Source organism: Bubalus kerabau, chromosome 4, assembly GCF_029407905.1.
Source record: "Bubalus kerabau isolate K-KA32 ecotype Philippines breed swamp buffalo chromosome 4, PCC_UOA_SB_1v2, whole genome shotgun sequence".
In the NCBI taxonomy this organism is placed as follows: Eukaryota; Metazoa; Chordata; class Mammalia; order Artiodactyla; family Bovidae; genus Bubalus; species Bubalus kerabau.
The window spans coordinates 16772090-16798133 of record NC_073627.1 but is presented as its reverse complement, the minus strand read 5'-3'; the positions used below and the strand labels follow the sequence as shown (position 1 = coordinate 16798133).

The following is a 26044-nucleotide window of genomic DNA, read 5'->3' as shown; positions in this document are numbered from 1 at the left end:
GCTCCACCACGCACGCGCCCCCACGCACGCGCTCTCCCTCCGCGCTCGCGCTCCTCCCCACCCCGGCCCGGAGGGGGCGGGGCTGCGGGCGGCCTCGGAGGGTGCGACGCCCCCGGCGCGGCGGCGGCGTTAGCGAGCGGCCGGCTGGGCGCGGGTTGCAGGGCGCGCTGCTCCGGCGGGGCCCGCTTGGCACAGCCGCCTCGTGCGAGCCGCCCGACCGGCGGGGTAAGCTGCGAGCGCTCCGAGCGTCGGACCCGGGGCCACCGGCGCTGCCCTCCCACCGCCGCCCTCGGTGCCTCCTCTGGGCGGTCCCGCCCCCGTTCCCATCCCCCTCGCGCTCACCTCCCGGCTGTGCCGCGCGCGAGGCGGAGCAAGTCGCCCGCCGCCGCCGCCGCGCTGAGGGGCGAGAGCCTGCACCCGCGCCGCCGCTGACAGGGGGACCGCCGCGGGCTGCGCTCGCCGCCGGGAGGCCCCGCCGCGCCTTTCCCGGACGCAAACCCACCGCGGGCGTCGGAGCGCAGCGAGGTGCTCTGGGATCGCGGGCGGCGCCGGCGGGCGGCGCGGTCCTCACCGGAGACCCCCGGGACTGGGGCTTGACCCGGGGGTGCAGCGAGCCCCCCTCAGAGCGGCAGGTGAGAGACCGCGGGAGCCCGGGAAAGGAAGGTCGCTTCAGTGACAGGGGCGTTCGCCTCCGAAGCCCGGGCTCCAGGGAGAGGGGTGGAGGCGAGCGGGGAGGCAGCGAAATGGGCAGCGGAGTGCCTCCGGTGTGGAGGGCGTGGGGAAGGTTGGTTCCCAATGTGGCCCTCGGGGTGGCTTCGGATGAGTCCGGGATCGGTCACTTAGGTGTCACCGAAGGTGTCATGGAATTTGGTACCGAGAGAATCTCCGGATGACGGGGACCCCAGGAGGAGATGCCAGGCAGATTGCTAAACGTGGCAGGGAAGGTGGTGCAGAACGAGTTGCAAAATGTGCCCCCAGAATGCAGCATAAAAGTAGTTGTGAAATGTGCCAGGTAAGGTACAGGGTGGGTTGGCCTGTATGGCGTTGAAATTCACAGCAGAAGTGTTCTTTAGTGATATCGTTAATTCCTCTGGGAAAGGAGGCGTAGTCTAAGAAGAGATTAATAAGGCTCATGGCTAGATATTTTATCACAGGAAATCGAGAGGAGCTATGATATGCTATTTTTTGAGACAGAGTGAGTGCCCACGTGAAAGAAACAAGCAAATTGTGTCTGGTTGTGAGATGGGAAAGAAAAAATAGGGCTAAGATAATTCTGGTTTGCCGTCAGCGTGTAGAGCACTGATACAATTGCAGCCTGTGTTCTATTCCAGGTGTAGGATGTTTAAAATGGTTTTCATCAAACATAAACAATGATAATTAATATTAGGAAGATTTGGGTGTCTTTCACTGTCTTCTCTCCTCCCCTCCAGGAAAAGAAAAAAAGAAAAAAATACAAAAGACACACACAAAAACCCACCCCACATCTTGACCATAATTCTGAGTTCAAGATCATTAGGCAAAGGGACATTTTTTCATAGGTGCCCCTTTCTTCATTTTTATACAAGTGAAAATTTCTGGAATGAGGAAAACAAAACAATATGGTGAACAAAAGGGATAAATTTTCAGGCATTTTGAGGGTTGGAGCCAAAAGCTGTTGCAATGGTTAATTGCGGTAAATGACAGTAGTGAAATATTCTTGATTGTTGGGGTAGCAAAATAGAAAAAAGAAATTGAATACAGTAAAGGTGGCATAAAAAGCAACAACATGGATACTGTCAGTGGAGCGCTTCTTTCAGCCTTTCCCAGGTAGATCATCTTAGGAATGTGAGCACAGAAATATTAAACATTGTCATCCCCCCTCCATACATACATGCGTGTGTGTGTGTATATATATATATATAAATATAATTACACATGCTGCAAAACATTGTGACTTCCATTTAAGAAGAACATCTGTGTTTTGAGAGGATTGTCAGAACATAGCTGGAATTTCAGAAGTAACAAAAGACAGCTCCATGAGCTATTTAATGTAACTTATATACATTCAGTGAGTGTCTGTATACTATGAAACAAGCAGAAATGGCTGCATGTGTTCATTAGGGTATAGTTAATTATTGATGAGATTTTAGTGCCTTCTGTTGCAGTTCTTGCAGAGAAATGGAGTTATTTGCCTGAATGTTGTTCTTAGAAGAACATTCGCCAGATAATCTGAAAATTCATACTGATTGGCTTCCTCCTGAATCCAGATTCAGCCATTGAGGGATTGTTTGCTTCAAAGACAAACCTGATTTTGCTCCATGATTAATTTTGGGTTTTAGTCATTTCTGTTGATGTGTCCCTCACTTTGGGGGTGAGTGGGGGCTAAAGCATGAGGAGAGGGCCTGAAGAGAATAAAGAGCGATTCTGTTGGATCTTCCTGTTTTGTTCTGACTGTAAGCCATATGTACTGCCACCCCCTACTGTCTGTAGGAAGAGGTGTTACAGAGCCCCATTCTTTTCTTGTTATCACTGCCCCCTTGTGTAAGGGAAGAAATTGAGAGTTGTACTTTGGGAAACCAAAGCTCTCTTCAGATTGTTCTTGATAGAGTGGTTATGGAGATTTATAATCACCTATTCAGAGTCAGGGCTTTAAACTTACTATCATTCAGGCTTCAGATTTAATATCTGTTTTTAATAGTATCAATTATTGTCAGTAATTCAAATTGCTAAGAATGTTTTTCAATATGTTTGAGAGTAATGTCATACCCTTACATAGCACCTACTCTGTGCCAGCCCTGTTATGCAGGTTTTAATCGGTTCCAGCACCCTACGAGGTATGTACTGTTATTTCCATTTTACAAATGAGATATTGAAACACTGAGATGTTAAATATCTTGCCCAGGTTTATTTAGCTAGCAAGTGGAAGAGCTGAGTTTCAATTCAGGAACTCTGGCTGCACACCCTGTGCTCTTCATAAGTGTAGTATGTTGCCCTCTCAATCAAATTGGTGTTGACACACATCATTAAAATGCAGGTGCCCATCATACAAAAGCAAATATATAGATGTGGATAAGCCCAGGTAGGTAGTAAGACACATAAATGTTAAGCCTACAGATACACCAAAAAATACTTACAATAACTGTAACTTATTCAGTTGCAAATACACCGAAAAATACTTTATGTTACTTACAACTGTACAAAAATCTTGGTTATTTAAAGTATGAATATTTCTCTTTAGGAATTTATTTTTGTAGTTTTATTTCTGGGATTATGAGTAGAGGAGTGTCAGTACTTTTTATGTGGTTAAGGAAATATTTATGAGGGAGGTTTTGGTTTTGGGGGGAACTTTGGAGTTGAAAGTTTTACTTTCAAGTAGTTTGGTGTGTGTGTGTGTTTGTGTGTGCACATAGTGTTCAGTAAAGTTTTACTGGTGCCTTTAAAGAAATAGTTTACTGGTGCCTTTAAAGCGATCTCTGTGTAGAGCAATAGAAATAATTTTCTATAGAGAAATTATTGATTTTTCCTATCTGCTTACATTTTTATGATCCTATTTAAAAAAGAACAAAAATGGGTCAGATGCATTACCTTTTTCTTCAACAAATATTTGCTCAGGTTTTTCTTACACTTACTGTTTTATAGATATTGACTACATATGAAATAATATTTATAAAATTATAAAATTTGTAAAGTATAAAAGAATAATCATGCAGCCAACACGTATATACCTTCCACACGGTTTAAGATATGAATATCACCTCCTATACTTAACAGTTATTTTCTTCTCTTAGTCAAACTTTCTCCCATTCTGTGAATCACATGTCATGTAGTCAAACACTTACTTCATTTTTATATACATTGTTTGATAAGACAATTCAATATAATCTACTGATTATGACTGAGACTAATTCATGTATGTGTATATACTTTAGTGTATTTAATAAATTGTCTTAGAGCCAAGTCCTGCTCTATATTTATATTGGTCGTTGGCTCATTTTAGCATACTTGAAAAACCTGATTTTGTGTTTGCATCTTTATCATAAAGTTTTACTAAGATGATTAAACATTAGTAGATTATTTCCCTCTTCCGTCATTGATTCTTGACTGTCCTGTGCAAGCTCTCTAGCTGCCCCCCACCCCCAACTTCCTTAAGGCCTTTGTTCTTTTAGTATTTTCTGAATGACTCTGTATGCATTGTTTTGAATGGAGAAGGAAGTAAGCCTGGAAAAGAGTATACTAAACCAGTGTTTCCAAAAGGGGAGTTTTAAGGTAGTTGATACTAATTAGATTTAAGGAAGAACAAGTATGATTAAAAGAATGCATCAAAATTCTCTCCTTGTCGTATTTCTTCCTCTTAGAATTAAAATTGAATCTCTGAGATATACTGATTGGGCACACTCATTGAATTATGTTGGATTGTACTTATACAAGGGCTTCCCAGGTGGCTCAGTGGTAATGAAGGAGATGCAGGTTCAATCCCTGGGTTGGGAAGATACCCTGGAGGAGGAATTGGCAACCCACTCCAGTATTTTTGCCTGGAAAATCCCATGGTAAGGGTAGCCTGGCGGGCCCAATTCCATGGGCTGCAATTCCAGTCCATGGAATTGCAAAGAGTCTAAAAGAGTCTACATGACTAAGCGACTGAGCTTATACAGGTGCTCATACAGGATCACCAGTGTTTTCTGTCATATTTGTACTGATGGTACCCAGATTTTATTTCAAGGAACTAGAACAAACAATTTCAGATGGTTGTTTACTTTTCTAGTACTAGTCTGATCAAGGTGTCAAATATTATAAAATAGTTTGAAAACTAGTTTAATTGTTTGGAAATTTTTTTCTCAACATTGTATCTGCTCAGAGCCTATGGTTATGGAATACTGCTGTCATTTGGAAAGAAGACACTGTGTAAATAAATAGTTTTGTCTTAGTTATTATACCATGAAAACACCACTGGGTTTATTTGAATAGCATCTTTTGCAGTAGTTTGTATTAGATGAAGATTGTTTATGACTGAAAAAATGAGTCAAGGAGCTGTGTGTGTGGTGATTGAGACTACATCATGACCTTGATGAGTCTCTAAAAATTGATGGAGAGAAGTAGGTTACAAGAAGAGCTTAAAGACTTAACGTTGTGTTTCCCCACCCGATGGTCCTTTTTCTTCCTTTTAGAGGATATTTTTACCTTAAATATTTCAGATTTAAGATAATACTGGATGGAGAATGTGATATTTGGGCCTGGGTTTTAGAAGGCTAAAGCAGTTTGAGGATGTAATCAGAGAAAAAAGTTTCTGGTGGGGATCTTTCATATTCTAGAAAGCTTTAAGTAAATAATTGTAATTCCATAATTTTTTTTCTGGAAGCACATTTCCTTTTTTAGGTCAGTTTATTTTCTTTACAAAATCTTTATAAGTCATTGAAAGCTGTGTTTGTGGATGTTACAAGCATTAGGTAAGTTGCTTTTCTATGGGCCACACATTACCACAGTGTCTTATGTTCAGCTTCTGTTTGTTCTTGAATAGTGAAGGGTAAACATGACTAAGTTTAAGAGGCAAAGAGTTAACTTGATGTTAGTAATTGTTCACCTTTATCCTTTCCTTCCCCGTGATACTAATTTCTGCCTTTATTGAGTGCGTGATATATCCCACCTCTCAAATGCCTTTCTTTTGATCAGAACTTGAGAGATTCTGATGTCAGTTATTTAAACTGAGTAGTTGCATTATAGTGAATAATCTTGTTGGTATGCTTCTTAAAAAATTTAATTGCCTTGGTGGTGTTTTATCTGAAAAACTCGTCTTACGCCTCGTTAGGACACCCATATTATGTCTAACTCTGAAGAAGTTTTTGACAAAATGTATTATTCGATTCTACCTTTTTTTTTCCTTCGGAAGAGGTATCTCAAGTGGAAAGATTTGGAGCACAGCCTGTAAGAGAGCATTCTTCCTTGTTTGCTCTGGTCTCAGTCTCATATATATATATATTTTGTATACGTATAACAAAGTCATTGTTATGTGAAAAAACCATTGGTTTTCCAGGTAATCATGCTTATTTCCTTGTGTGTAAAACCATGCTTGCATTATAAGATTATATTAGATGACATATCTGATCATAGGGGGACAACATGAAAAATGGCACCAGTTTTTTTTATCGCCATGGAAACTCTTTTTCCTTTCCTTAGGATCTAGCCTTATAAATGGATTAGTTATTAAATTTGGAAATGGGAGTGGGTATGTAGATACTGTGATTTAATCATTTAGGCAGGAGACTCCACCTCAGATCTCACTAAATTCCCTCTGCTAATTGAAGGAAGTCTCTTCTTAGCCCTTTGTTCCTAACCTTGTGTTTTGGGGGTCTCACAATTTCTAGCTGTAATAGCTGAAGTTTGATAAGGCAAAGTTAAGGAAGCTTGATGGGTATTTGTACTCTAGAATTCTATTTCAATTCGAATTCCATGGAATCCTGTAGAGCTCCTGAAGACTGTGAATTAGGGTGAATGAAGGTAATTAGCTTTAGTAGGCATGTGGGATGAAGACTTACTACTACACATTCAAATCCTGCTTCAGCGTCAGAGAATCTTAGCTCTTCCTTTTTAGGGATTTAAAGAGGAAGAGAGACTTCCTTTGGAAGTTGCTCTTCAGACGTTGTTATATTGTAGGATGACAATGCTATTGTTTGGTTGTAAGAAACTTTTGAAATCTTAACGATCCTGAGACCCCTTGTATAGTAGAGAGAACATGAACTTGTGAGTTTTTGAATCCTGAAAACAGGTTCAGATGATCACTCTGTCACTTACTAGCTGTATGAGGAGTTAAAACCTCTCTTGCAGGGTTTTGATGATGATGAATAAAATAATATCAGTGAAAAATCCATAGGACAATATCTAATTCTTAATACTCATTTTTTTTGGAGAGTGTCCTGGATTTCTGGTTTTTTGATGTTCTTCACATAATTCCTCCCCATGATATTTTGCTAGTATTGTCAGTCTAGCTTTTCCTTGTTGTTTTGTCTTGCTCTTCTTTTCAGCCTAGTAAGGTATTAAAAATAGAAACCTATGGTAATTCAGCTACTCATTAATTTATGTCTTGAAATTTTCATTTATGAAAGATTTGATAAGAGCTGAGAGAAAAAGTTCTTGAATAACTGTAAACTTAAAAATAAAAACTCTTAGGCAGACTCCTAGTATGCATTTCTGTTGGTTCTGTTTCCCTTTAAGTACTACATACTTGTGAAAAATTAATTTTTAATTTCCTCTGAAAATAGCAAACCACGACACTTCTTGGGACATTGAGCCCTTTGGCAGATTTTTTTTTTTTTTTTTAATTTGATCATGCGCACATTTTCTACTTTTACAAGCATTTCTCTTTTTCGTGAATAACCAAAACTTCCTCTGTGTGATGACTGAATCCCCCGCTTGCCTGCCACCGTGCGCCATGTTGTTAGCTTTTTGTAATTTTCCTCTTTAAAAAATTTATAAGTGACAGTAAGTCAAGGTGGTTGATTGTGATCTACTTAATAAAAAGGACTTATCTACAGTGTAAAGGAGCAGCCGATGGCACCCCACTTTAGTACTCTTGCCTGGCAAATCCTATGGACGAAGGAGCCTGGTAGGCTGCAGTCCACGGGGCCACACAGAGTCGGACATGACTGAAGTGACTTAGCAGCAACAGTATAAAATAATATACCAGAAAGAGTTTGCCCCTCTTTTTCCAGTATAACAAGCTAGTATTCAAAATCTCATTTTTTCCCCAAGCTTTGATGATTTCTATAATGTTTTGCCCATTTCTGCTCATCTGTGTGCATATCATGCAAACAGTAATTCATTGACTCTTTTTCTTTAACGTGACTCACTTTTTATCTTAGATTTATCCTTGGTTGTCATATTATACACACCTAATAAGTTTGTGCTAGTAAACTAAAAACTAGTTTATCATGAAGACATCTTGCCTTTAGAAAGGCCACTCATATGCAACTTTGGTTCCAGATTGGATCGTTTTGTATTTTTAAGTAAATGAACTTCATAATGATACCTCTTCTTATTTTAGATAATATAATTCTGTTTTGCCTTTGGATGTATTGGGTAGCCATTTATTGAGTGAGTGAGTGAGTGAGTAAGTGAAAGTTGCTTAGTCCTGTTCGACTCTTTGTGAATGGACTTAGTCCATGGAGTTCTCCAGGCCAGAATACTGGAGTGGGTAGCCTTTCCCTTCTCAAGGGGATCTTCACAACCCAGGGATCCAATCCAGGTCTCCCACATTTCAAGTGGATTTTTTACCAGTTGAGCCACAAGGGAAGCCCAAGAATACTGAAATGGGTAGCCTATCCCTTCTCCAGCGGATCTTCCTGACCTAGGAATCGAACTGGGGTCTCCTGCATTGCAGGAGGATTCTTTATCAACTGAGCTATGAGGGAAGCCATTTATTAGTTGTCAACAAATGTTAATTTGTCATTCATTACAGTAGATAACTGTTATCTCCTTCCCCCACCTTCTACTTAAAAAAAAAAAATTCCAGAAGTATTCCTCTGCTTGCAGCCACGGAAATAAACAAACCAGGGATGAAGAAAGAAAAAAATATTTTCCTCTCCTCCACTTTTACCCTTGTGCTAACCAGCATTAACTAACACTTCGAGTATTTTTTTTTTATCATCTTTCTCTTTGCTCAGAAACCATTAAGCATGTATGAAAGTGAAAAAGTGAAAGTTGCTCAGTTGTGTCCAACTCTTTGTGACCCCATGGACTATATAGTCCATGGAATTCCCCAGGCCAGAATACAGGAGTGGGTAGCCCTTCCCTTCTCCAGGGGATCTTTCCAACCCAGGTCTCCTGCATTGCAGGTGGAGTCTTTACCATCTGAGCCACCAGGGAAGCCCAAGCATGCATATATATATGTGTGTGTGTGTGTGTGTGTATATATATATATATATAAACACATATATAGGCTTTTTGTAACTTGCTTTATTCATTTAAGAATATATCATAGCTAGCTCCAGTTTAGTAAATGAAACTCTAATTAATTTTAAAAAGCTGAATAACATTGCATAGCATACAGCACCATAATTTAGTCTGTTTTTCTCCACCTGATGGATATTAAGATTGTTTTCCTCTTTTGCTATTACAAACAGTAGGCCACTCTTATTCATGAGTAGACAAGCAAACATTCTAAATAAACTATTAGCAAAATAAATCTAGCAGTGCATATAAAATAGATACATCTTGATCCAGTAGAATTTATTCCAGGGAAGCAAGAATACTTAAATATGAACATTTTTTATATTACTGAAGTTAAAGATAAAAAGTATATGATTATCTCTCTCTTTGTGGGGGAGTTGGGGGACTTTGTATTGTGTTTGTGTAAAACAGCAAAAGGAGATTCCTGCCCGTTCGGACGGTAGTCTTAAGTTTTGTACAGTCCTTTGATCCTCAAAGTTGATAGACAAAAACCGTTTTTCTGGAGTCTTTAGGTGGACTATGTAGGACCTGGACTGTGACTCTGACCTTGGCCTTACTACCAGCTTTTGATTGCCAAAGTCTAGTCCTCTTGACAGTATGGAAATAAGCATCCTTCTAGAGATTGGGATGGATGATATGGGTGAGCCTGTCCAATTTAGGGCTGGCACTTTTTAAGATCTTTTATTTGATTACCTTTGGGCTTAATGACCACCTTGTTGGCCTCTGTACAGGTGCTCATTGTCTTGGAAACATTGGCTGGAATTTTTCTGAGGGCTTGCTTGTTGTGCTTGTTGGCAGAATATGTGTTCCTTAGGATCTATTTTTCTTGAAGTCATTTCTAGGACTGGTCATATATGATATTTTTCTTGGATTCGGCCACATCTCTGTTGCTAGCTGCAACTCGGGGAGGGTTGGAGACTGGAAAAAAAGAGACCTTGACTATCTTGCTGCTGCTACTGCTGCTAAGTCGCCTCAGTCGTGTCCGACTCTGCGCGACCCCATAGACGGCAGCCCACTAGGCTCCTCTGTCCATGGGATTCTCCAGGCAAGAACACTGGAGTGGGTTGCCATTTCCTCCTCCAACGCATGAAAGTGAAAAGTCAAAGTGAAGTCGCTCAGTAGTGTCCAACTCTTAGCGACCCCATAGACTGCAGCCTACCAGGCCCCTCTGTCCATGGGATTTTCCAGGCAAGAACACTGGAGTGGGGTGCCATTGCCTTAATAGGTGCCAGAAAACATTTGATAACATTTTGGAGTAATTTCCTCGGAGTGTGTGTGGCATAATTTCTGAATGTTTGCTTAGGTGAAGATGCCTTTCTTTTCTCTTGATCAGTTAAAGGTTATCTTGACTGGATATAGTGTTTTTGGATCATAATCACTTTTCCCCCCCATATAATGTAGATACCTTATTACCACTGTCTTTAAGCTTCTTGTGCAATGGAGAAGTCTGATGCCAGTCTGATTCTCCTTTCTTTTGAAGTATTAGTAACTCATTCTTTATCTTCTGCACAAAAAGTCTTCCCTCTTTTATGTGCGCTGTGATGATCAGGTCTAATCTCATCATGTACTTTATCATTTTTATACTATGAGAAACCAAATACTGCCAGCTCATCTCTGATTTTATGGAGTCTGTTTTCTGTCTGTATAGTTCTGTATCTCTCACTTTCTGCCTTCAGTTTTTCTCTTCCTCTCTTCTTATTCTTTACTGTTTAGTGATAGTAAAATCATTTTGATCATTCTGAGTTGATAATCTCAGATATACCTTGTACCTTTCAAAATGTAGTCTCAAATTTTTTTTTATTTCAGTGAAGTTTTTTTAAATTATTGTTTTTACTATATGTTCTATTCCTTGCTTTGATCTTCTTCAGGAATTCCTATCAGTTGTATGTTCAATCTTCTTTGCCATCTTCAATATTGGTCACTTTTTCTCAGATCTTTTCAATCTATTTTTTGAGTTTAATTTTTTTCTCTTTTTTACCTTCTGTTTTTCTTAAGGGACTATCTTTTTATTTACTCTTGTCTTCGTTTCTGGAATATGTCTTTCCTTTTATTTTTAATTCTTACTCGAGTCATGTCTCATTTTGTGTTTTTATAATTCTTGTATTTGTTTTTCTTTCGTGTCTTATGTCATTTTCCTAAGGTCTTTTCTCATTCTGAAATAGCAGGTTTTAATTTTGATCTGTTACGTGGGTATGTCTTTCCAGCACGCTTTCATTGTCTGCAGTGATGTTATTCTGCTTCATATTCTCTTTTCTTTTCTGGTTGCACTGGGTCTTCGTTGCTGCATGCCCAGGCTTTCTCTAGTTGTGGAAGGTGGAGGGAGCTACTCTCTAGTTGGGTTCGTGGGCTTCTCATTGTGGTGGCTTCTCTCATTGCAGAGCTTGGCCTTCAGTAATTGCAGCACGAGGTCTCGGCAGCTGTGGCTTGCTGGCCCTGGGGTGCAGGGGCTTCAGTAGTTGTGGATCAGGGGCTCATTAGTGTGGCTCGTGGGCCCTAGAGCGTGTCGGCCGCAGTGGTTACAGCACGCTGACTTAGTAGTTGTGGCACACGGGCTTAGTTCCACGACACGTGGCATCTTTCTGGACCAGGGCTTAAACCCGTGTCCCCTGCATTGGCAGGTGGATGCTTACCCACTGTGCCACCAAGGAAGTCCCTGTGTTCTCTTCTTATAACAACTTTATGTGGGATTGACCTTGATATATTTCTGTGACTCATTTTTACTTGAATTTACTTGAAATTAATTACATGCATCTTTTAGAATGTGACTGGGTTCAGGAAAGCTTCTAACTTTACTGAGCTTTTTATTCTATTGTTTTTGTGTGGTGTTTAAAAATATGGGGGCTTGCTTTCTGAGATTTCCTAAACTCTTCTAGAGGAGGTTCTTCTCTAGTAGTTCTGGACCTTCTCTTCATCTCTCTTGCCTGATCTGACTCCACCCCTTTATGACCATGAAGCCCTTCTCTGCGCCTTCTGAGTCTCACTGTCTGTCACGCAAAACTCCCTTTTATCTTTAACCTCCTCTACTAAACAGCACTGTCTTCATTCTCTAACTGAAACTTACCTTTTGCCTGAGGGCACTTACTTCTCTTGGCAAGTTCTGAAGTGGTGGTTCCTCCTAGTGAGGTGGGTTAAGTATTCTCTTTGCTTTCTCATAGTTGCTTCTAGACTTCTTCTGGGTTCACTACTAGTCTCCTGCTTCTGCACTTATAATTATGGTGATTTCAGTATTCATGTAGATGATCCTTCTGATATTCTGGCCTCTTGACTTTCTCTTCTCCACTGATCCTGTCTTCTGTCTCAGCCATTCACTCTGTTGCACATCCTTTGCAGATATTTTTAAAGTCTCAGTGCATCTGCATTAACTGGGGAGCTTTGGCAAACTACAGGTGCCAAGGACTAACTCCCAGAGATTCTGATTTGCCTGGTCTGAGGTGTGGCCTGAGATAATGTTTTTGACAGTTTTCCACAGTGACTTTAATGCACACTCAGGATTGAGAGTTGCTGTCCTAGAACTCCCTGTGACTCAAAACTACAACTTTCTATACTGTCGGTTTCTGGCATTTTACTCTCCACCTACCACCTCTATTTTTTCAGGCTCATTTATTACCCAACAACCTTAATTCCTTGATCTCACAGGGACCTTTTAATTTACCACCTTTTTGCTCTTCCTCAGTGCATTCATGTCCTCAGTTTTTTCTTTTTTACCTTCAAACTAGCTGAATTCCCATATTGCATCATTACAGTTGATCTTCTCCATCTACCTCAACCCTCTTGATTTGACCTTTCTTCTTTGGTGGTTCTTGCCTGGTTAAAACCAACTCTACCAAGGATTTCCCTGATGGCCCAGTGGTTAAGACTCTGTGCTTCCAAAGCAGGGGGTGTGGGTTCAATCTCTGGTCAGGGAGAACTGAGATCCAACGTGCTGCATGACATGGCCAAAATTTTTTTTTAAAAATTCAAAAAGTTTAAAACCAGCTCAACCTGTTGTACGCCTGTGCAATTGTAGCTGAATGTGGCTGGAGCAGAATGCCTGTTGACTTTCAATTCTTGGCCAGTACCCGATGACTTTCAATTCCTTGCTTAGTGCTGCCAAGCACTGTATTATTGTAGTTCTTCCATACTGCCATTCACTTAGATGATCCTATCTTTCCCTTGTACTCAAATTTTCCACATTCCGCTTTCTGTCTTCTCTTTCAGCTAATGACTTTGCTTTCTATTTACTGAGAAAACAGAAGAAGTCTTCTCACCACCTGCATCTTTACCAGTGTTACTGTGAATTGTCTTTTCCTCTCTTGAAGGCCATTCCCACTGAGCTCGTCCATTAGAGCTCACCCCTTCTTGCCTTCTCAAAGACATTCTTCTTGTAATTCTTGCCTGTCTGTCCTTTTCTGGATCACTGTCAACAGAATAAAAACATTGTAATTTCTTTCATCTTAAGCCTTCTTTTGACCTTCTTCCAGCAACTTCGCCATTTCTTATCTCAATTATACCAGACTCTGCAGAAACAGTTGTCTTTGTTCACCTTATCAAACTCTCCTTTTTACAGCTTTATTGAGGTATTACTCACATTTAACAAAATTCACCTCTTGTAAGAGCATAATTCAATGATTATTATGCATCACCATCATCCAGTTTTACAGTATATCCGTCACCCCCCAAAATTTCACTGAGCCTATTTGCATCCAGTCTCCATTCCAGCCCTATCCCTAGGCAACAGAAAGGTCTGCTTTCTGTTTCTATAAATTGGCCTTTGGACATTCATATAAATAGAATCACACAATATGTAGTTTTGTTTTATACTGTTCAGTCTTTTGCTTCTATCTCTTCATCCAGCATAATGTTTTTGAGATTAATCTATGTTGCCCATGTATCAGTACTTTTATTTTGATTGCTGAATATTACTGTTCTTTTGTGTAGACATACTGTGTTTTGTTTATCCATTCACCAAATAATGGACTTTCTGATTTTTTCTGGTTTTTGTTTATTATGAACAATACCGCTATAGACATTTGGGTACAGACTTTTTTTTTTTTTAATGATTCACAGATGTTCCTTTTGCTTTTGAATATTTATTTGTTTATTTTGGCTGTCCTGGGTCTTCATTGCTGCATGCGGGCTTTATGTAGTTGTGGCAAGTGGGGGCTACTCTCTAGTTGTGGTGTGCAGACTTCTCATTGCATTGGCTTCTCTTATTGTGGGGCGTGGCCTCTAGGGTGTTTGGGCTTCAGTAGTTGTGGCTCATGGACTTAGTTTCTCCTTGGCATGTGGAATCTTCCTGGACCAGGAATCGAACCTGTATCCCCGGTGTTGAGTACAAACTTTGAGTGTGGTTATATGTTTAATTTCTCTTAGATTCCTAGAAGTGGAATTGCTGGGTTTCTGATCCATTTTAAGTTAATTTTTTATGTGGTGGATTTAAGCTTATTTTTCTGTGTATGGCTATTGAGTTGCCCCAATAACATTTGTTGGAAAGATTATTCTTTCTTCCTTCGAGTTGTTTTGGCACAATAAAAAAAATCAATACCTAGGGTATTAGAAGGGATTATCAACCTCCTTTGGTTATCTTGACACCTGGAACTTGCTATTAAATCCCCACGTAGTCCATTAGTCCATTGTTGCTCCAAACAGGACTACAACCTCTTGGGGATACTGACTCTTCCTGTTCTCTGGCCACTGAGATGGCTACTGTGACTGGCAGTGCTGCACATTGAATCTTGTTTGGCAGTGGCAGCTAAGCTGCTGGTTTTCATGACCTTCCCACCATGGTTGAAGGCTGCTTGTTGCAGACAGAAGTTCTTTTTGGGAAGGAAGAGAGTTCAGTTCAGTTCAGTCGCTCAGTCTTGTCCGACTCTTTGCAACCCCATGAACCGCAGCATGCCAGGCCTCCCTGTCCATCACCAACTCCCGGAGTCTACCCAAACCCATGTCCATTGAGTCGGTGATGCCATCCAGCCATCCCATCCTCTGTCGTCCCCTTCTCCTCCTGCCCTCAATCTTTCCCAGCATCAGGGTCTTTTCAAATGAGTCAGCTCTTTGTATCAGGTGGCCAAAGTTGGAGTTTCAGCTTCAACATCAGTCCTTCCATGAACACCCAGGACTGATCTCCTTTAGGATGGACTGGTTGGATTTCCTCGCAGTCCAAGGGATTCTCAAGAGTCTTCTCCAACACCACAGTTCAAAAGCATCAATTCTTCTGCACTCAGCTTTTTTTATAATCCAACTCTCACATCCATACATGACTACTGGAAAAACCATAGCCTTGACTAGATGGACCTTTGTTGACAAAGTAATGTCTCTGCTTTTTAATATGCTGTCTGGTTGGTCATAACTTTCCTTCCAAGGAGTAAGCGTCTTTTAATTTCATGGCTGCAGTCACCATCTGCAGTGATTTTGGAGCCCCCAAAAATAAAGTCAGCCACTGTTTCCCCATCTATTTACCATGAAGTGATGGGACCGGATGCTATGATCTTAGTTTTTTGAATGTTGAGCTTTAAGCCAACTTTTTCACTCTCCTCTTTCACTTTCATCAAGAGGCTCTTTAGTTCTTCTTCACTTTCTGCCATAAGGGTGATGTCATCTGCATATCTGAGGTTATTGATATTTCTCCCGGCAATCTTGATTCCAGCTTGTGCTTCCTCCAGCCCAGCGTTTCTCATGATGTACTCTGCATATACGTTAAATAAGCAGGGTGACAATATACAGCCTTGATGTACTCCTTTTCCTATTTGGAACCAGTCTGTTGTTCCATGTCCAGTTCTAACTGTTGCTTTCTGACCTGCATATAGGTTTCTCAAGAGGCAGGTCAGGTGGTCTGGTATTCCCATCATCCCTGGTGGCTCAGACGGTAAAGCGTTTGTCTTGCAATGCAGGAAACCTGGGTTCAATCCCTGGGTTGGGAAGATCCCCTGGAGAAGAAAATGGCAACCCACTCCAGTACTCTTGCCTGGAAAATTCCATGGACTGAGGAGCCTGGTAGGCTACAGTCCATGGGGTCGTGATAGAGTCAGACATGACTGAGTGACTTCACTTTCTTTCTTTTCAGGATTTTCCACAGTTTATTGTGATCCACACAGTCAAAGGCTTTAGCATAGTCATTAAAGCAGAAATAGATGTTTTCTGAAACTCTCTTGCTTTTTCGATGATCCACCGGATGTTGGCAATTTGATCTCTGGTTCCTCTGCCTTTTCTAAAACCAGCTTGAACGTCTGGAAGTTCACATATTGCTGAAGCCTGGCTTGGAGAATTTTGAGCATTACTTTACTAGTGTGTGAGATGAGTGCAATTGTGTGGTAGTTTGAGCATTCTTTGGCATTGCCTTTCTTTGGGATTGGAATGAAAACTGACCTTTTCCAGAAAGAGAGGAGCCACAGGCAAAAAGATGCCGCAGGCTTGCTTTGCTGTAATCAAATGCTTTTAGTTGATTTTCAGATTGCTTGAAAGTCAAGATCTCCATTCTCTTTTGAACCCGTTCCAACGAGGCATGTTCTCCCACCATTTCACTGAAACTGCTTATTACGATCATCAGTGGCTTTCACGTGGCTTAATCCATTGGTTGTTTTTTAGTTTCTATCTTGCTTGAGGTATCAGCACGATTTGATAAAATTGATTACTCTCTCCCCTGGAAAGGCTTTGGCTTCCAAGATGCCACTAACTCTTGACACATAATCTGTGTCATGGATGCTCCATCTTAGTGAATTTCTTTCACTGACTCCTTCTCATCTTCCCAACCTAGAAGTTTAGTGCTTTAGGAATTTTCTCTCTCTTGAGAGTTTGGCTTCCCTTTTTGCTCTCTCAAGTGATTCCCTCTTCCTTTCCATCTTTATATAACTCTCACATCACTGGATCTAGAGATGGAGTAGATAGTCTTTTTATTCCCCTTTTCAGCATTCAAATCATTCTCCTCACTTTCCTAAAGTTATCTAGCTTTGATTCTCATGTCATCAGATTTTATTTGCTACCACCCCTTATTATTGCCATTGAGCGTATCTCCTGGTTCATTCCCTACAGTGACTTCTGATGCTTCCTACCCAGAGTTAGGCCAGACTTCACAAGCTAAGGGCATAGCCCTAAGATCACTCTCACTTCAGACACCAGCTGCAAGTGTCTCCCTCACCTCTCACTCACTGGCTTCAGATTTGAGAGTTCTTAATACTGCCTCAGATTTGATAATTCAGTAGAACAACTTTTAAAACTCAGGGAAGTGCTGTACTTATGGTTGTAGTTTTATTGTAACAAAAACGATACAAAGCAGAACAAGCCAAAAGAAGGGACACAGGGCAAGGTCCAAGAGGCTCTCAGATGTGATGCTTCTGAAATCGGGCTATGTCACCCTCCTGGCATATCAGTGTATTGTGTACACAGAGTTTCCAACCAAGGAAACTCATCTGAGCTTCAATGTGCGGAGTTTTTATTAGGGTTTCAGTAGTAGTCATGATTGATTTAATCATTGACCTCTTTTAATTTCAGCCTTCAGCCCTAACCTACCTTTGTGAAGGTCAGACTGATAGCCTGTGGCACAAAGCCTCAACCCTCTAAACATATGGTTGGTCTTTTTGGGATAGCCAGTGCCCATCCCGAGTCCGTACCCTCGAACTTCCACCTAATTTCTCTGTTCATTTTGTAGCTAACCCTTCAAGAGTTGTCCATATGCTCTTTCCAGTTTTTTTTCCTCCTCCTCTTTTTTTCAGTTTTGAAATGAAAATATACAAGAAAGTTGGAAGAATGGTACAAAACCATGTCCTTCATGTACATTCACCAGTTGTTAACATGACATTATTCTACCTTGTACACTTTTTTTTGAGTAGTGTGAGGGTAGGTTGTAGTCATGTGTTTACATCTAAAGACTATAGTATTTGTTTCTTAAGAATAAGGACTTTCTCATCTATCTCCTATAATTTTCGAAATCAGAAAATTTAGTGTTGATATAATACTTTTATCTACTCCACAGTCCACGTTCAATCCTCTCTCTTCACCCAGTGTGTCCTACAGCATCCCCCTCACCCTGCCCCTGTCTGGGATTCATTCTGCTGTCATGCACTGCGTTCTGCTGTTGATTTAGTCTTTAAAATGGAGCAGTTCCTTGGCCTCTCTCATGTTTCTTGGCATGGGCACTTTTGGAAGAGTACAGGCAGTTATCTTGTAGACTGCATCTCGGTTTGGTTTGTCTGTTTCCTTAGATTATATATTTGCAGGGCAGGAATACTGTATAGTGACGTATCCTTCTCAGTACCTCGGAGGCATGTAATTCTGATTTGACCCATTATTGGTAATATTGACTTTGGTTACTTGGTTAAAGTGGAGTCCACTGGGTTTCTTCACTGTAAAGTTACTATTTTATTTTTTGTAGCATATAAGTAATTTGTTGGAAGGTATTTTGAAATTATGTGAATCTCTTGTTGCTCATCAAAATTTTACCTACCAGTTTTAGCATCATTAATAATTCTCACTGGAATTAATTATTACTGGGTTGGTTGCCAAATGAGAGTAACCCAGCCACTTTGTCTGTACTTATTAGTTGATATTCCGTTATGACAGAGCCAGCCAAACCTCCCTGTCTCTCTTCCTTGAATTACAGTATGAGCTTATGGGTTCCTACTTTATTTAGCAGGTTATGATCTATTCCTGTCATTTATTTTGAAGCTCAGATTGTTCCAGGTTTCCCAGTGGATCCAGCTTCAGGCCGGCTTCTTTGTTGTGTGTCCTTATCGTTATTATTAGCTCTTCCTTACTTTTTTGGAACAACAAGATATTTGGGCTCCTATTTTGCTTTCCTGCCCCAGCAGTAGAATCAGATGCTTCTCAATATGAAACCTGGGATTCCTTTTTTTTCTTCTTTTAATTGAGGTATTATTTATAAGCAGAGATATGAACATTCAGTTTAATAGATTTTGACAGTTGCGTACATCTGAATAAGTATCACCACAGACAAGATGTAGAATATTTCTGTCTTCAAAGTTTAGTCATAACCTCTTTCTTCCAGTGCTCCTGCCCCACAGCTGAGAGGCAGCACTTTGTTAAACTCCTACCATAGATTAGTTTTCATTGCGCTTCTGCTTCATGTACATGGAATCGTACGTTAAGTAGTTTTTGGTCTGGCTTCTGTATCAGTCTGAGTCCAATCATGAGAGACAAACTATATAGTAATTTGAACATCAAACATTTAATATAAATAATTATTGACTATAACAGAGAAATGCAGTAATGAGGCGTTGGCTGATAAGAAGTAAAGAATGTGTGTGTGTTAGTCTCTCAGTCGTGTCTGACCTTTTGTGACCCCCTGGACTGCAGCCTGCCAGGCTCCCCCGTCCATGGAATTCTCCAGGCAAGAATACTGCAGTGGGTTGCCATTTCCTTCTCCAAGAAGTAAAGAACGTAGGAATATTAAAAGCTATACGGAGAGGCTACTACTCCAGGGTAGAGTACTCTCCCCAGCCACCAGCTGATATTCAGACCTTGTTGAACAGAGCATGGCCAGAACTCACTGAATGGTAGAGAAATTGCTGTGATGCCACACTGGCAGAACTTTCTGGAAGTCTGCCCTTCAGAACTCACTGAAGATCACCCCGCCAAGGAAGGCTATACAAGGGAAAGGGTCTCACCTAGGGCAGTTCACTATAAAACCACCAGAGCGAGGGTCTTGGGAGACGGTGCAGGTCCCTGCGTCCTCGTGGCCACTGTGCAGTCTGCAAGAGAACCCGGAGAAGCTGTAGGACCCCGTGGGCGCCCCACTAGAGAAGGGGCCAGTGCTGTGGGAACCAGGTCCTGGAGAAGCCGTGTGCACTGTCCGGCCTGCTGAGCAAGCACGCTGGGATCCAGAAACAAAATGCTTTCCTCCCGAAGTTTTTACTACAGCTTCTACTGACAAAGCTTAACATTATGCCAGCTGGCAAAGGAAAAAAAATATTTAAAGGGCTCAGATCCATTTCCACAGAGCAGGCAAAAAAAAGGATGAATTTGGAACTGAGAGGCAAAATTGGATTATTAGCGCAGGTTACATTTTCTTACTTCTTTGGAATCTTTTAAATTTTTGAGAATAGTAGAGACCAAGTGATACTATTTACCTCCAGAGAAGAGCTTATGCTACCTCTGTTTAGGAAGTAGAACGGAAGGCTGAGTTCTGATTTATCTTTGACCTGTGGCTGGGCCTTGTTGTACCTGAGTTTGTTTTAGTTCACTGTTTGCTTCAAATGTATTGAGGGTGGTGTCAGCACTGTTTTTTGTCAAGCGGGCTTGGTATCTGACCACTGGGGTTTTCAGAGATCTCTTATGCTTTACAGTCGTGCCCCCAGCTTTTTGAGATGAGTAATATTTCTCTCTGTTTTATAGCCTTGGCTGCCAAATGTTTTTGCTTTGTCTTTCCTGTCTTTATTCTTCTCAAAAATTAGCATATACATGCATATTTTATTTTATCTTTCTTACAGGAAAAGTATTTGCATACTATAATACTCATGTTTTGCTTTTTTTTTTTACTTAGCATATGATAAAATCATTTTATATTACTTCATAGAGAGTTTTATTCTCTATTTTTTTTTGATCGGTTGTATATAGTACTCCATGGTGTGTGTTTGTGTCAATGGTTTTTTTAGTCAGTCTCCCATGTTTGGCTATTTATGTGGTTCCCATTATGTTGCAGTAAGAAATTATACTGTAATGAAAAATCTTTGATGTATGTATTTTCACATTGTTAGAGTATATTCTCTCTCCAACCCTTTCCAAACAGAATTTTGCCCTCAGTATTCTAGTGCAGCTACTCTTGTCAAGGACTTCGGTGACCTCCATGCTGCTAAATACTGTAAACAATTCTAAGTCCTCATCTCATATGAACTCAGGCTGCACTCACTCCTTTGATAGTGTCATTCAGTCTTATGTCTTTATTTACTATCTACATGTTGATAACTCCCAGATATCTGTATCTAATCCACGTTTCTTTCCTAGATTCCAGACTCATATATCCAGCTGCTTACTTGACATTTCTACTTGGGTGTCTAATAGATATCTCAAGCACATTTGCCGGAAATTAACTTTTCATTGTTCCATCTCCCACCCCCAAGCCCCATCTATTCAACCTGTAGTCTTTTCCATTTTGCTGATGGCAGCTCCATCCTTCTACTTGTTCAGAATGTCGAGTCATCCCTGATTTCTCCCTTCCATTCCCCGTATCCAATCTGTCAGGAGATCCTTTAGCCATACTTTAAAAACATCTGGAATCTGGCAGCTACTGACCACCTCCACCCAGGTCTGAGCTATTAATCCTAATATTGCTTACCTGGATTACTGTAGCCAGCTTTCTAACTGGTTGCTTCTACAGTTGTATTTTCAAAACGGCAGCCAGAGTGATCTTTTAAAAATATGTCAGATCATGATTTTCTTTAGTATCTGCCCTCTGACTTCCCATCTTACTCACAATAAAAGTTAAAGTTCTTCCAGGGGTTAATAAGGCTTAGACATTGTGGCTCAAGTCATTTCTGTGATCTCATCTATGTTCCTAACCCCTCTTGCATGCTGATCCCTTGTACTCAAGGTACACAGGCCTTCTTGCTGCTGCTGCTGCTGCTAAGTCACTTCAATCGTGTCCGACTCTGTGCGACCCCATAGACAGCAGCCCACCAGGCTCCCCCGTCCCTGGGATTCTCCAGGCAAGAACACTGGAGTGGGTTGCCATTTCCTTCTCCAATGCATGAAAGTGAAAAGTGAAAATAAAGTCGCTCAGTTGTGTCCAACTCTTAGCGACCCCATGGACTGCAGCCTACCAGGTTCCTCCGTCCATGCGATTTTCCAGGCAAGAGTACTGGAGTGGGCTGCCATTGCCTTCTCCACAGGCCTTCTTACTGTTCCTTAAATAAGCCCAAGCGTCTTTCTGGCTTAATGACCTTTGCCGTTGCACTTCTGTTTCTTCTGCCTAGAATTTTATGCCCCTTGCATAGCTTGCTTTATCATCCTGTTCGGGTTTTTGCTCCTCTCTTTACAGTTACAACCCTCTGATGTCTCTTTCCCTCAGCCCTCCGGTATTCTTGTCATTGCTGCGTGCTTTTTTCCCTCCTTTAAGAGTTTATCATGTTGTGATATATACTATGTACAAGTTACTTGTTTATATAAATATTTATCAAGATCCTGAGCTCACTAAAGGGATTGCTGACTGGTTCCTTGCTATATTTCCAGTACTTGGAATAGTGTTTGTCATGTAGTAGATAATCAGTAGTTGTTGAATGAGTAATATTGAATGATTGAATTAGTCCTGTCTGAAGCTCAGAGCTCTTTAAATGTTAAGCTTTAATCATTTTTTTCAACATACAGTGTTTCTCAAACTTTAGCCTGCCTTGTGGTCAGAAGAAGGAAAAACTGAAATTTCCATTTACTGTAGAAGTACATCTAGAATAATTGTTTTAAATATTATAAATGTATGTGAAAATTATCAGAAAAAAAAATGGTAGAAAAAAATAGGATTTTTATAGGGCTTCCCTGGTGGCTCACTGTGAAGAATCTGCCGATGCAGGAGACATGGGCTTGATCCTTGGTCCAGGAAGATCCCACGTGTGTGGAGCAGCTAAGCCCCCGCACTACATCTATTGAGCCTGTGCTCTAGAGCCCGGGGAACTGCACCTGCTGAATCCCTAGAGCCTGTGCTTCACAACAAAAGAAGACACTGCAATTAGAGAGTAGCTCCCACTCGCTGAAACTTGAGAAAAGCCTGTGCAGCGATTTAAGACCCAGCACAGCCAATAAATAGATAAAATTAAGAAGAGGATTTTAATAGATCTTGCAGGACTCACAAAGGGAAGGAATGGGGTATTAGAGGGGGACAAGGATAATTTATAGAGAATATAATTTAAAGAGTAAATAGAATAAATATGTTGCTTAGATGGCAAGGAGAGATCTGACAGGGTGTAGGTGAGTGGGGTTTAAAGTTGTTAGTAGGTGAAGTTTGTTCTTTTTTGTGGGAGTGGTATTCTTTACAGACATTAAAAAAAGTTTTTTAAAATTTTTAATTGTAAGATAATTGCTTTACAATAAATGTTGTGTTGGTTTTTTGCCATACTAAACTTGGTTCTTAAAGCTTATGTCTCTTTTTACCCCTGATTTTATTTTCTGACTCTGTTTTCACACTTTGCTCCTTTCCCTGATTGTAGAATTACCTATCTATTCTGACTGTCTTGCTTTATATTATATTACATACTCTTCTATATTATGATTCAGAAAATTATCTTGGTAGTATTGTCCTTTGGCTGTATGTGTGCATGCTAAGTCGCTTCAGTTGTGTCCGACTCTTTGTGATGCTATGGACTGTAGCCCTCCAGGCTCCTCTGTCCATGGGATTCTCCAGGCAAGAATACTGGAGTGGGTTGCTGTGCCCTCCTCCAGTGGATCAAACCTGTGTCTCTTATGTCTCATGCATTGGCAGGCGGGTTCTTTACCGATGATTTGTAATTTATTTCATTATTTTAAGGTAAGAGCTCTGTTTTTTTTTTTGTTGTTGTTTTTTTAAACTACATCTTTTCTTAGTCTTTATCTGTCATTCAGTTCAGTTCAGTTCAGTCGCTCAGTCGCGTCTGACTCTTTGCGACCCCATGAATCACAGCACGCCAGGCTTCCCTGTCTGTCACCAACTCCTGGAGTTCACTCAAACTCACGTCCATCGAGTCGGTGATGCCATCCAGCCATCTCATCCTCTGTCGTCCCCTTCTCCTCCTGCCCCCAATCCCTTACCTCTCCTTTAAAATTTTTACTTTATCTAAAATAGAATTCTTAGTTCTAGTTGTATTTACTTCCTGCTCCATCCCTCTTATCTGAGCCTTTATTTTCTGATTTCTTACAGCTGCCTCGGGTTCGTATAGATTCCATAGCATCTAGGATTTGCATATTGTGGTGTGGATGTGCTGTAAACATTAGTGAATGAACTTCTAAGCTATAATAATAGAATTTCTACCCAGTTGTATTTTTTTCTTCTACCTCATCAGGGATGCCTTTCTTGATTAAAGCCATTCATTCTTTGAGCCTATACTGATGGAATGTTTATCTTAATGAGTACAGTATAATACCCCATTTTTAATAACTGGGTTGTGTGGTATATATGTGTATGTGTGTGTGTTAGTTGACATCCTACTGTTTCATTGCTTTGCTGATGAATAATTGAACATATTCTGCTAAATGGGAAGTTTTGTGGAGTAATTGTTTTTACCTATCTTTTGGGTGGATTCTTTGCCTGGTGCTTGTATACACATGTTAGAGTGTGACAGCTTCATATGATGGAAACTCAAGTAGAGTGACTTAAACAAAGAGTTTTTTTTTCCCCCCCTTTGGGTAACAGGAAATATGGATATAGGCAGTCCAGGGTTTATGGCTTTCCCCCCATGCCATCAAGACACTGGCTCCTTCTGTGTTTCTTCCCTGCTATCCTGGGAGGGAGGCTTTTGCACTGTGGATTGCAGGATGTTTACTTCCCAGACATCTTAGGTTTTTTTTTCTTCTTCTTTTTTTTTTTTTTTTTGTAGCAAAACAGTAGTTTTCTTTCAGTCCTTGCTCCTAAGGACTTATGCTTTCGTCTCATTGGTTACAGCTGGGTCACGTGGCTGTTGCAGGGAGTCTGGGAAGTTTGATATTTTAAGCATTACAGATGCCTTATCCAAAATTAGTGTTCTGTTAATAAGGAAGAAAGTGAGAATTTGAGGTAGGCCACTTTAGCAGTTGTTGGATGGTATGCAGTCACACAACTCTCCATTCCTTAAAGCAGCCTTGCAAGTTAGATAGTGTGTTGTTTGTTGCACAGTAGAAACTGGGAGTCACAGAGGCTAAGCAGTTTTTTCAGAGTCATATAGCTAGTAATTGATAGACTCAGGGTATGAATATATGTGAGTCTCTCTCCAGTGACCATGCTCCTTCCATTACATGAGCTCTTTATACTGTCCTTTTAGCAGTCTAAGTAAAGAGTTTGTACAAATAGTATTTAAGATATCTTAATAAAATGTGACTTTTTTTTTTAGGCTAGTTTGTTCCTGTTTAAAAAATTATAGTGAACACCACCAGAGGGTTTCTGATGCTTGATCTTCTGGATATGTAAAACCGATGAAATTCTTGTTATGTCAGAATCAAGATAAATTGTGAATGCTTTGAATAACTTTTTTGAGGTTCAGATAGAGAATTATCACGAGGACTGGGCCTGACTCTTCAAATTACCCTAGGCATAATGATATTTAATAAGCTGGGGATTGTCAGAAAGTGAATCATTTCATGTTTTTTTTCCTCTTTTTTTTACTGAGTTCATTAGTGTTCTGTGATTTATAATCACCAAAACACCTAAATACTATTGCAGTTGACCCTTGAACAACATGGGTTTGAACTGCACAGATGTACTTGTACTTGGATTTTTTTTTCCAATAGTACATATACATTAGAAGTGAGTTGAATCTCTGGATGAGGAACTGTGGATACAGAGGAGCTACCTAGATGGAGGGCTGACTATAAGTTATAGGTGGATTTTTGACTGCTCCAAAGTTGTTCAAGGGTCAGTTGTATTTCTTAGCATATCTGACCAAAAAACCAATATGTCAAACCATAAAATGTCCCTAGTCTTATATTGATCAGTGTCCTCAAATTGGCGAAACAGTACCCATTTTGTTTTATATCCTTTAAATTTTTTATTTGCAAATATTGTTACTTTATATACCTGTTTGGGCTGCATCTTTTTTCCCTTTGTAGTCTTACTGGGAACTACTTATTAAAATGTGTTTGTGTAACTTATAAAGATGTCAAAGAGCTTATAATAACATGTGTATAGGTGGATATATGACAACAAGTAGAAATTGTTAATTGGGAGAAAAGCGTAAATTCTCTTCTTCTCCACTCTCCTCCTCTGCCAGAATTCAAGTCTCCTAGACCTCAAGATTTATAATTTGGTTGGGGAAGAAGGTTTGTCTTAAGGAATAGTGGGAATTTCCTTATCTTTCCCAGTGGGGAATCTTTGAATGTCAGAATAATTAAACTTATCCATTCACAAAATATTTACTGAATTTTATATGCCAGACATGCTAAAGACATTTTAAAACATTTTCTCATAATATATAGGGAGGAAGTGATTATAGGCACAGGTTTGGGAGTTTGACAGGTCTGAGTTCACTTGTTTTGTTTGCTG

At 40.4% G+C, this 26044-nt stretch overlaps 1 protein-coding gene across 3 annotated transcripts in view; it reads left to right on the top strand.

Annotated features, from left to right (window-relative positions):
- Window positions 1-231: 231 nt before the first annotated feature.
- The window catches only part of TANC2 (tetratricopeptide repeat, ankyrin repeat and coiled-coil containing 2), a 372903-nt gene continuing 347090 nt past the window's right edge, over window positions 232-26044 (top strand). For all 3 annotated transcript variants that reach the window (XM_055575581.1, XM_055575580.1, XM_055575578.1), the window contains exon 1: window positions 232-632. The gene's annotated coding sequence lies outside the window, so the exon portion shown is untranslated. The remainder of the gene's footprint in view (window positions 633-26044) is intronic.